The sequence below is a fragment of the Rattus norvegicus genome, chromosome 2 (assembly GCF_036323735.1).
Source record: "Rattus norvegicus strain BN/NHsdMcwi chromosome 2, GRCr8, whole genome shotgun sequence".
Lineage (NCBI taxonomy): Eukaryota > Metazoa > Chordata > Mammalia > Rodentia > Muridae > Rattus > Rattus norvegicus.
Window position 1 is genome coordinate 125,275,104 of NC_086020.1, and position 12,747 is coordinate 125,287,850.

Sequence of the window (12,747 nt, forward strand, 5' to 3'; positions counted from 1 at the left end):
GAACAGTCAAGAGCACATCACAGTACAGGATCTCTGAAAGAAGTTTCTGTCCATAGTGAAAAGTCTTCTTAGTCTCTGAGCTAGCAGCTTGTTTTCTGTTTCAGGAGTTAATGTTCCTGTGTTGGTTACTATTTTTGTGTATAATTTATCCTTATGAGTATAGATGAATTGATCTCTTCTTCCAAGTTTTCAAAAATAAATATGCAAAAGGGGGTTGAGGATGTAGCCCCATTGTTTTCTATTCTTCATGAATCTCAATTCCCAGCAGCACAGAGACCAGGACAATGGCTCATACCCATAATTATAGGCACAAGGAGATGCAGGAGGATCAGAAGTTCAAGGTCATCCTTGGAAACATTTCAAACTCAAGGCTAGAATGGTATCCTATTCTATATATGCATCCTTGTGTGAAAAGAGATTTCTTTTTTTTTCTTTTTTTCGGAGCTGAGGACTGAACCCAGGGCCTTGCGCTGAAAAGAGATTTCGTGTGAAGACAAGTATTACATGTTACAACTCCTAATCTTCCCCATCCCAAAACTAGCACTTATTATAACAAAGTAAGTCCTTAAATGTATACTGAAGAAATGAGTGGATAAGAGAATCCTCAGAGAGCATGGAATGTTCTGGAACAGTGTTAAAGAGAAGAGCTGAATACTTTCCTCCCAGAGACAGACTGTGCCAAGCAGTGAAGTGTGGGCATTTGCTGCCAGGGTAACTAGTGAAATTAAGCCTTCACTTTTGCCTAAAGAAAGCTGCAGTACCAAAAACCTCTGAGAGGAGAGAACACTGGGAGAGGCCGAGTGGTGTCTCAGGTTTCTTCTCTAAGCTCAGTCTCCACACTTCTCCAGATCTATCACTCTCTGCAAAGGGGATATGGCAGTCTGGAACAGAAGCAACCAAAGGGCCAATGTGGTTTCCAGAGAATTCTAGATGTCACTGTGTAAGAAACACACAAAACTAAACCCCAATTTCATCATTCTCATCTGCCTGCAGAGAACATGTACTTTCTAACCTGTCTTAATTTAGATCGCCAATAAACACAAACCATATGTGCCCTGGTTGAAAATTGGACCTCAACAGAAAAACGTGGGTTATTTTTAAAACAAATGGAGCTTGAAGGGCTGTTTGGTCACTACCTCTTCACACAACTGTCTATGGCTGAAGTTTCCATAAAGTCATATGAATCTACTGAATGAGGGACTGGCTCAGCAGCTACAATGCAGCTAGCTCCTCAGATAGGTTCAGATGTGACCTGGTTTGGGAAGGCCAGTCCCTCAAGTACCTACCATAGCAGCAAAAATTCCTCCATAGCCCCAGTAGTTTGGTAGGACCTGGTCTGTTAGCAAACAAGCTCCTGCATGCAGCTGGGTTTATGTTACCAGTTTCTGCTACTAAAAAAAAAAAAAAAAAAAAGAAAGAAAGAAAGAAAGAAAGAAAGAAAGAAAGAAAGAAAGAAAGAAAGAAAGAAAAAGAATAAAAACAGAAGGGGGCAGAACTCAGACATAATGTAAATAAAAACATGGTAATATATCCACAGCTCTGAACGTCCACAGCTTCTCAGTTGTGCTGGGCCTGCGTTATAGTGCTCAGCATGTGGTTTCAATTCCAGCAACAAGGCACGTTTGTTCAAGAGCACTCTGCTGCTCACTTCAGTCTTCACCATGCTAAGAAATGCCACAGCCTATGACTCGCCTTCAGGGGTCAAGTGTCTGGCATGGGGCTGCTATGTTATGGTCCGTATAATCTTCCAGCCTCTCCAAACTGCAGACCTGAGATCTTTGATGCCAAAAGACCTTGGTATATGTAATAGGCATGTAGCATATATATACTAAACATATAGACTGGAGAAAAGAAAGTACAAACAAACCATAGATATAAAATGGCTGACTCCCTCACTCCTTCCAGATTGACTGACACACAGCAGCCATAAGGCTTTGCTTTCCAAAATTTAAACACTAAGTTGATCACCTTTTACTGGCCTGTGCTTTGAGACTCCATTCCTCATGGTGAAGGATTATATAACCTGGTGGAATCTCACTGCAAAATATGATACCATTTGGTATTTATAGAAACATTAATGTTCACTGTTCTCATTATTTCAACACCCATGATGTACAGTACCCTCACTTTTGGCTGTAGCCCCTTTAAAAGGATGCAAAAAGCTGAAAGAAATCCCTTGACCCTACTCCAAGAGGTTCCCTTCCTGTTCAGCTATTGAAAGTCTTGATGATGTAATGGAGTTGCCATGGGAAGCTTTGTTCCTTGGAACCGACTCATATTTTGGTAGCTCCTGTGAAACACTCTCTCCTTCCATGGCGTCTTTTCACCATAAGGAGACATGGGATCAGAGAAAGACAATGAACCCGGCTGCAGACGGGAAGGTCTCTGTCTCAGCTCCTGCTTTACAGGCCAGCCACAGTAGCTCATTATCCTCCTCAGAATCACCTGGCCCTTAGCTTACTTAAGCTAAATTGCACTGATTCTTCCTCACAGAGGAAGTCTCTAGCTAAAGTCAAATAGCACACAAATGCACATGCTCACTAATTCACAGTGCTCCAAAACACTTCAGTCTGAGGTTATTTTTGTGAAGCTACCAGATCAAAGAAGAAACTAACAGGAAGCACAGAAGTCCTGTTCATAATATCATTAAAAATGAAAAGTGGATTCCCCACCACAGCAATCTGTCTGCAAACTAACCTCATTATCAATTAACTCTCAATCCATATGCATTTGAATAAGATTCTAGACTCTTAACAAACGCAGAGGGAAGAGGGATCCTGTGCTGGCTAGGTAGATTCTTTTTTGTTTTGCAACTTGATACAAGTTGAAAAGGGGGGCCTCAATTGGGAAAATGTCCACCAAATAGGCCTGTGGACAGCTCATTGAACATTTTTTTTTAAGATTGACAATTGATGAAGGAGGGCCCAGTATATCGTTGGTGGTACAATGTCTGTACTGGTGATCTTGGGTTCTACAGCAAAGCAGGTTGAGCAAGCCATGAGGAGCAAGCCAGTAAGCAGCATCCTCCATGGCCTCTGCATCAGCTCTGCCTCCAGGTCCCTGACCCATCTGAGTTCCTGCCCTGACTTCCTTTGGTGATAGGCTGTGTTGTAGAAGTATAAGAGAAATAAACCCTTTCCTTCCCAAGCTGTCTTTGGATCGTGATGCTTCGTCACAGTGATAATAACCCTAAGACAGAGCCAAACCAAATCCTGTTTCCCCTTCCATTTTTAGCCTACCAATTTTTCAAAAAAAAATAAGCTTAGCAGGTAAAGGCATTTGGGGCCCAAGGCTGCCAACCCAAATTCCATTTCTAAGATTTATATAATTATAGAAAGAGATAAAACGAACTCCACAAAGTTGCCCTCTGACCTCCATATGAGTACTGTACCATGTATTTACACACACACACACACACACACACACACACATGCATGCACACACACCAATAAATAAATAAATTTTAAGATAGACCATCTTCTGAGATTCCTCCACTCAAATCCTATATATTTTTTCTCAATTAATTAGCATATTCACAGTGAGCTGTTCAGCTTTGAATGGATCATCTTTTCACAAAAATATCAGAAAGGATGAGATCTGGTTTCATTCCCAAGACAGGTCACATGAACAGAGGTCACATTTACAGGAAAAAAAATTAACAGTTCGATAGTCTGTCTTGTTTCCAATCAGGACAATTAAGCCTGAATGTCACTTGACAAATAGAAGAACCAGTAAATGATTAGCAAAGCCCAACTCTGAGTGTCTGTGTGTTTTCACAGACAATTAGATCATGATCTCTAATCTGAAAATTTTACCTACTGGTAGATTCCATTTTTTAATTCATAGTGCAAAGTGGGGCCTATTTCAAGGAAGCAAATCACTAGAAACATGTTTTTGGAAACTGTATCTCTCTCTAACCTCTTCTGTTACTGTTTCCCTTCTCTTCCTATCTGCCATGGCATCCTCTCCCATGCCTTCTATCATGGCTGACACCTGATGTCATACTCTAAAATAAACATTTTCTTGTAAATGCCAACAGAGCCACAAGCCTTTGATCTATAGTTGTGACCTGCCTGCATGATATATTCTCTTTCCTTCTTCTGTCCGACCAGTAACTGTGTCTAGTAAAATCTAAAGAATTCAATACTGTTTTTTTCTTCTTCCTTACTCTGTCCAGGGTCTGGACTCAGGTTCTCAAACTGTTACTAAAAAAACCACAGGGTTTTCCTGTTAAAAAGCCTACTTAGAACTCATCCTAACTCATAAGTCATACCACTGAACCCTGAAGTGTTAGACTAGTTCTAACGGTGCATCTCATAGCATTAGAATCAGTCAATGAAGCTTCTGCATTTATCAAGAGAAAAATCTTACAGCATTCCATACCTAACTCAATATAAATGGATACCATCCAGCTAGCAAGACAAAACTAACAAAGTAAACTGAAATAAAACCTAAGGAATTGATAGCATTAAAAGTAGAAAATGGATTTACACTGAGAACTGTAACGAATAATGCTACATATGGTTCTTTAAAAAAAATAAACCAACAAGTGGACAAAGCCTACCTAACGTACTTAATAAAAATTAAGAAACTACATACAGAGTAAATCAAAAATAACTGGCAAAAAGTCATTAAATCAGTCTCAATACGTATATGGTAAGCAATGAGATCTGTTTCTAAGCTTTAAAAACGTTCACTGAAGGCTGGAGAGATGGCTCAGCAGTTAAGAGTACTAACTGCTCTTCCAGAGGTCAGGAGTTCAATTCCCAGTAACCACATGTTGGCTCACAACCATCTGTAATGGGATCTGATGCCCTCTTCTCTCATGCAAGCACATTTACAAATAAAGCAGTCATATAGATAAAATTACATAAATAAATAAATCTAAAAATACTCCCTGGAAGGGTTGGGGATTTAGCTCAGTGGTAGAGCGCTTGCCTAGCAAGCGCAAGGCACTGGGTTCGGTCCCCAGCTCTGAAAAAAAAAAATACTCCCTGGAACAGCAATTAATTTTGCCACCTAGACACAAAAGCCAACACCTACCTAACTTATGTAACTATTCATGGACCTACCATATAAAAATCATATCAATAAAATTCAACAGACCAAAAGCCATCAAGTGTAGCAGAGACCATACACAAAGAAGAATGAAGTGATAAAACTCTACACCAAAAAAAAAGACAAGATTTCAATATTATGCAATAAATCTAGTTTTATACTTCAAAGAAGTGGAAAAGTAAGGAAAAAAAACTAAAAACTATCAGAAAAAATGTAAGACATAAAATAGTACGTGTAATGCCTATTTTTAAAACTAATCATAGAAAAATGATGGTCAGCCAAATGCTAACTAAATACCAATGAAAAAATTCTTCTCGTCCTCTGAGACTGTAAGCATTGACAGTTAAGGGGGAAGATCTTGACAGAAAGCTTGAGGGGAAACACATGCCCAGATTCAAGCATTGATTAAGAGGAACAAAAGGTAAGTTTAAGGGTCGCATGACAAGGAGCATGACATTGACCTGAGGACCTTCAATCATTCCTGACTAATGCCATGTTGGAGGATATCAAGTCCAATACTGATATCTGACTTTAACATATGACTGAAACTAGAAAATCTGCACTCCAAGACCTTGACATCATAATTAATCTTGAAATTAAGGAGCATCAATTCCCTCTAAACACTTGGATGAAAGAAGCAAGTATTCGGCAGCAGTGAAAGATTGCAGACCACACATTTTTCTGATGTAATCTTTCCCTGGCTTAAAACAGAAAAGTCTGAAAACTTTTCTAGCTGACAAAATTCTATGGCCCACCCTCCCATTGCCATCTCCATCTGATCCCTTCCTTTTGCTCTCTAGAACTGTGCCTATTGAACTGTGGTCCACCCATCCAGCTCCATCTACTAATCCTTGCCCTGGCTTGCTGAGCTGTGCTTCACCCATCCAATCCCTCTATGTCTCCACTTCCTCCCTGCTTGCTGAACTGCTATCAGATTGAGTGCATTCATGTCATCTGCCTGCAGTCAAAGGTGACTGTTTCCAGTAAGCATATTCTTCATGTACTCCCATGTATGAGGGCTCACAGGGGAATCCAGTCTCCAGATCAGGGTCACAAATCGTATCTCACCACAGCAACACTATTTTCTGTTTGATCTTATAAGCCCAGTGTCTTATCTGTTTCCAGAGCCTCACAAACAGTGCTCTGACCTTCCTTTCCTCAGATCATTTCTAACCTCCTTCTGTTCTGTTATCTTTGTATATTAGGCATATTAACCAACTATAATAGAAAAGTTTGATAGGCATACTCTCCTCTGAGAAACCTAATTTGAAGCCCTTATAGAGCTCTCCTTGTACCCACTGAAAATTAGTTTTCATGGCTCAAATGAATGCATATGCACACATTCTCACACATGCATATATGTGCATGTATACACATGTATTCGAACATACGACAACATGCATAACTAACACAGTCATAATACACAGGAACATAAACTTGATGCTAAAACCAGCAGCATTGTGTTCACAATATATCCACTACCCAAACTTGCTGTAGACAGTATAAGCTACCTGTAAATATTTCCTGAAAAGCTGAGCAGGGAGTCCCTGGTGACCCTGCATTATGTTTCCATGCACTTTAACATATGTGTTGAAGAGAAGATTCGTGTTATTTGAAAATCGGATAGAGTGAAAAAATAACATACTTTCCAGAGAGCCTGTGTATTATCCAAAAGCAGGTAACTAATGAGTACTGACAAGCAACACCACAGTCAGCGGATTTAACTTTCTGGTGAGTATTTGCAGTATTCTGGTTGTTGCTGAGATGATCTGATAAAACCTGCTACACAAAAGTTCTACAGAGAGAACTCTCCAACCTTTCCTCTCCCTCTCTATATGGTAAGTATACTCCCATAGCAGAAAGAAGACTCATGGTGCAGAGGTACTGAAGTGTGTGTGTGTGTGTGTGTGTGTGTGTGTGTGTGTGTGTGTGTGTATGTGTAAATGTGTATTGAGGTATATGCAAGTGCCTGCATGTGAGGGTGTGTGCATGTAGGTGTGTAGTGTTATATAGATGTATGTGAGGTGTTTGCAAGTGGTGTGTGTGTGTGTGTGTGTGTGTGTGTGTGTGTGTGTGTGTGTGTTTAGCAGCTGTGTACCGGGGTGAGATTGCAAGAGGGCACACACACAGAAATCCTGGCATCAACAAACAAACACCACAGGACTGTTTCCTTCCTTAGTAACTTCCCCCTAACTTGCTAACTTCCTTTCCTGCTCTGGGTGGAACTGAAGGAGGAAAATGTGGAAAGAAGAAACAGAATTGAAAGGAGGGCAGAAATGTCTAGTCTGAGCATCTCACTTTGACAAAGGAACACATCGCAGCCATTAGAAAACAACATAACCTTAAGGGTAGTCCCAGCTAAGGGCTCCCCTTGCTTGAGCATCACTGCCGGCAAGATGGTAATTCCTGAGTATTCAGTAGCTGGTTAAATGGGCACTGTGCTTTATGTCACCGATCCTATAACTGAGAACGCTGGGAGCCTAAGGACAGCCACTGTAGGTCCATGAAATCCGATCAGCTCTTCTGTGGCCCTATGCTTCGGGATGCAGAGGACTCTCTCGGGGATCATTTATTCCACAGTTGGCATGTGCCTTTCAATCTCTGCTGAATTCTATTTTTGAGTCGTTACTCAGTCCCTTCCCCTACTCTGTGGAAAATTAAAAACAAGTGCCGACCCCTAAAACCTTTGCTCAGGATGATCTTTCCTTGACCTAAGTTTCTCATTTCGGTTCTCTTCTTAGCAAGCAACATCAGGCAGGCAAGTTCCAGGGTTCCCACCCTTGACACAGGCTGCACATGGCCAGGAAATGTGCGCCATGGTGCTTGAGGGCACTGTGCTCAACTGAGGTATCAGATAGCACATTTCCATCTGGATATAATTTATTTACTCTATCAGTACTTTATATTAAAGAAAGTGAACCAGTGTGAAAACTAAAAGGGAGACGTATTTTGGCTAAAGAATAGCCTGGAAATTATTAAAGTCAAAAGCTTCTGGGTCAAGGGGCAGCAGCTTCGTGTTATTAGAATAATATGTTAATGTTTAAGTCATGTAACCTTGTAGGGTCTCCGAAACACCTGCGAGGGAAATGGTTTTCACACTGTTGAAGACGGTAACGAACAGGCAAGCTCACTGCTACTCCGGACTCTATTCGTGCAACTGGGTTTTATGAGCCAGTGAAACATCACCTGACATGAATATAAAAAAGACAGTAAAACAACACTGCCTTTCTTCATTTCTCCATTTTCTCTCTGCATGCTGCTACTCCCCTCCCAGCTTCTCTTTACACAGGCTTCTCTTGGTTCAGCTGTTGATGAGGACAGAGTCCAAGATGCCCTGAGATGCAGCAGACCACCCCTCCCATAATATAGTTTCCATTATTGCATAAGGTTGGCACTGTGGACCACATTCTGCCTGTGTCAAACAGTGTTACAGGACCCTAACCTGCATCTCCATAAGCAATATCTCTGGGCGCCTCTTTTTTCTTTACTTCACATCATTATCAGCCTTAGCACCCAAAAGTAAATGTGCACACGTGTCTCAAGATAGGAAACGCCTGCATTTCTGAAAGTCCCAACGACAAGAGCCCCTCTGAGGATGGGACAAAGGGCATCTTTTATCCATAATTGGTGTAATTATCTAACCTGACCTTTAGAAAGGTGAGGTCCAGCAGAGTGTAATAATTTGCATTTATTATTTTAGATGCAGATGTCAGCTCTCTGGTACTCTTTTATATGTGCAGGGCTAAATACTGGACATCCTAAAAAAATAAAATCAAAGAAACAAATAATTTCTAAGTTAGATACAATCTTACCTTTCATTAATCAGGCAGTTGATTCTTAAACAAATGGGCTACAGTATAAACTTTGTCTCTTTAAGATTTCGATAATGAAGCTATGGCCTCCAATGTAAATATGTTTAGAGTTAAGAAGGAAAAAATGGTTAAGTGAGGAGGGTCTTACTCTGAACGTGCCTATAGAACCAAAAGGGAACTTAGACTTCACATGGGCACACAATGTGCATAAACACACATACACATGCACTGTATACACACACACCACATACATGAACAAACACATACACACATGCACACAAAACAAATAAAAGTGAAAAAATGGTTAATGAGTTTTGTTTAGAGTGAAAGGGGTCAGTGGAAGAAACAAACGGGAAAGCAGACAATGACAAGATAAGGTACAGAGAGGAGGGAAGAAGGAACCTTGCTCTGGCTCCCTGGTCACCCACTGTGAACATGCCCACACCTCCCCACAGGACACCAGTTGCTGGCCCACTCGCACCATGCTAGTCTTTCTTGAGTTTACGTCACACATTGAGCTCTCGCCTATGCAAAGTAATAACTTCTTCTAAAAATATTTTATTTTTGGTTCTTAGCCTTCTAAAAACTCTTTACAGACATTACCTCATCCTTTCTCTTATAAGTAGGTAACCCTGATGACAGAGTGGCCCCAAAAGCTGTTTATGTAGATTCAGTGGTAGACGTGTGCCTGAGACCTCAAAGGTGTCAGTCCTGTCTATTTGGGATGAAAGATGAGTGCACTCAACTTCAGTAAGTGCTACAAGTTCTTGTTCAAGTAGAAGAAAAATATCCTGACACCAGAATTAAAAAATAGAACAAAATAAAGCCATTTTGTTCACCAAAGAAGAGAAATAAGAAAATGGGTATTACGTATACAGATTTTACCTTCTAAAAGATTGCCTTTTTATAAAATATAAATTGAACACTTTATCCTTGGAGGCATTTTTGTATTCCTGTGCATGTCTAAAAAATAAATATGGTGATTTCTATTCTTTCTGAAATGTCTGTAAGAGCCTTACAAACACATACACAGGCACAGTCTTTCGGTTGTCTCCTGTGTGATGAGTTAAGCAGACAGTCTGAGAGACTATGCCATGCCACTATAATGGGCTGGCTCCACCCACTCTGAGAACCGCAGAAATAAAGGGATCTTCCGTCCACTCTGCTCACGCTGATGTTAGTCCTGTCCCATTTAGAGTTGGAGACGCTGTAACTTTAGGACCTTACAAATGTCTGAACTTATAACATGGGAAAATATGAACATTTTATTAACTTAGCAGAGGATTCCAGCCTAAACAGACTTTTCCCTCAGCTGAACATGTGTTTAAAAGATTATGGGAAAGGATTTTGAGCTTGCGTCTTCAATTCCATCGAAGAGTGACTCCCTTGTGCATTGCTATAAGGTGTAAAAGATCAGCTCTCCTCAGCTACGTGTGGCCTCCAGGCCTCTGTCATGTACCGACCCCACATTGGCAAAGGTAAATACCCTGAGCTGCAACCAGAAACACATAAATACATCTTTAGGAAGAACAAAGAAAGACTATTAAGACAGAGGGCAAAATTCATTTTCAAAATAGAGTGCTTTGTCCCTGAGGAGCAGGAACCAAGAGTCTGAAAGCCTGGCTTCTGTGAAGAGCCTGGACCAGGGCCTCACTCAGGGATGGCCCAGATAATGGGAATTGGTTTATATCCATTTCCTCAAAAGAAAAATAAAAGCTTTTTTCTCTATTGACCACATCACTTCATCCTCAACAGAGCAATTCTGAGACTAACTGGCTTATGGAATGATACCCACACCCACAGGGAAAATTTGGAAGTCTCCATGCCCTGAATTAGTTCAAATCGTTGATCAATTTCCTAAATGATGTCACAAAAAGTTTCAACAGCATCCTTGGTAGCAATACTCCAGTGACCAAAGGTGAAGAGCTACACAGGTCACCCATCTCTTCCTGTCCATGTAAATGCACTCCATAGACCCATCAGGTGCACACATGCAGACCTATATCTGCTGTGCCACCAAAGTATCTTCTTACTTAAACACCTGCAAGTCTTTCTGGCTATCGGAGAGTGTAGAAATTCACACAGCTGGTGATGATTCTGACCAATGCAATCACATTAACTTAAGACTGCTCCATCTCCACAAAGCCACAACGTTGGTCTAACTAAGTATCAACTCAAGAGTTAAGAAGGAAGACCTTGGTTCTGGAATTGTCCTTTTTAAGCATCCATTCATTATTCTCCCTTTCCTGTTACCACAGCTATTTGAAACCAAACACCCCTCCTCGGTGGTTTGTTCACATATCTCTAAAGTAAAGAGAAAATGTAAATGGTAATGCCAACAAAGTAAGGGGACCGTGGCATGCCTTGGCATCAGTAATTAATACACTTCCTAGATCACTATGAGGACAGAAATTGGGCAAAAAACAAGTTGTGTTATATCTGTTATGTTTCCACCTGAGGTAAGAGCAGTGCTGCCACATAAGAGACACAACCTAAATGAAAGAGTCTACAGCCTGTAACACCATATGTCCTCTTCTAAAAGTTCCTCCCCTAAAGATAAAAGGTAATATAGAAGATAAATTCATCCCAAGTTACTGAGATGTGTCCAATGAGAACGTTGCAAGCATTCAACTCAAATTCAAAATGTACTGGAAGAATTGTCTATCTTAATTGACCTTAAAAATAAAGGCAATGGGCTGGAGAGATGGCTCAGTGGGGGCTGGAGAAATGGCTCAGTGGTTAAGAGCACCCGACTGCTCTTCCAGAGGTCCTGAGTTCAATTCCCAGCAACCACATGGTGGCTCACAACCATCTATAAAGAGATCCGATGCCCTCTTCTGGTGTATCTGAAGACAGCGACAGTGTACTTATATATAATAAATGAATAAATCTTTAAAAAAAAATAAAGGCAATGGTCATGATGGCACACACTAAACTCCACATGTCCTGGGGGATCCCTCTCATCAGTTCCAAACTCAAAGGAGAACCAGAGTCTCAAAAACATGGAATAAAGGACAGATGTGCCACGCAGCTAGAGAAGTAAACAGCTACAGAAGCCTTTCTTCTCTATGAATTCTTAATTCTTTTCTGAAGACTTTTCATGGCCTTTCTTCCCCCAACAACTAGTATCAGGAAACAAGCCTCCTAACAACTCCTAACAACTTTGAGGCATGACCTTGGGTGTCCAACTAGAAACATAATAAAGCCTCCAGAGGTGGAATCTGACAGCCTACTTATGCATAACCAGATACAGACTGTTAATAGGTCCAAGGCATGAGGCCAGCCCACTTCATCAAGGTAAGACACAAGCAATGATTGGAACCTGTACTCTCTGTTGAAAAGAACCATGAGCCAACCACTGAGGAACAAACCTGTAATCCCATCTACTTGGAAGGCTGGAGCCAGACTGAAAAATGGAGAGTTCAAGGTCAGCATTAGCAAAATGGAGAGGTTATGAGGGAACAAAGAGAGAGACATAGAAAAGTGAGGGAGGAAAAGTTGTTTATCTGGATGTTTTGAGAAAGAGAGAGAGAGAGAGAGAGAGAGAGAGAGAGAGAGAGAGAGAGAGAGAGAGAGAGAGAATTTTGTTTTATTAGAATATCTTTTGGACAAAAGCCTTAATTACAGATGTAGTTGCAGATATGGCTAAGTCACTATCTTTAAATTCTCTCCCTGTCTTTATTTGTCCAATCAACTATCACTCAATCAACTTATAATAATAATGAACCTTGGCTACTGCTGAAGGGTGTCTTAGAACCACTGGAAAACTCTTTAACAAACCAGAATACTTCTGCTCTTGTATAATAAGCCAGGAGAATTTTAGTCTTTGAACTATTTATACTTTCAATGCAATGAATTATATAGCCCATAATTTTAC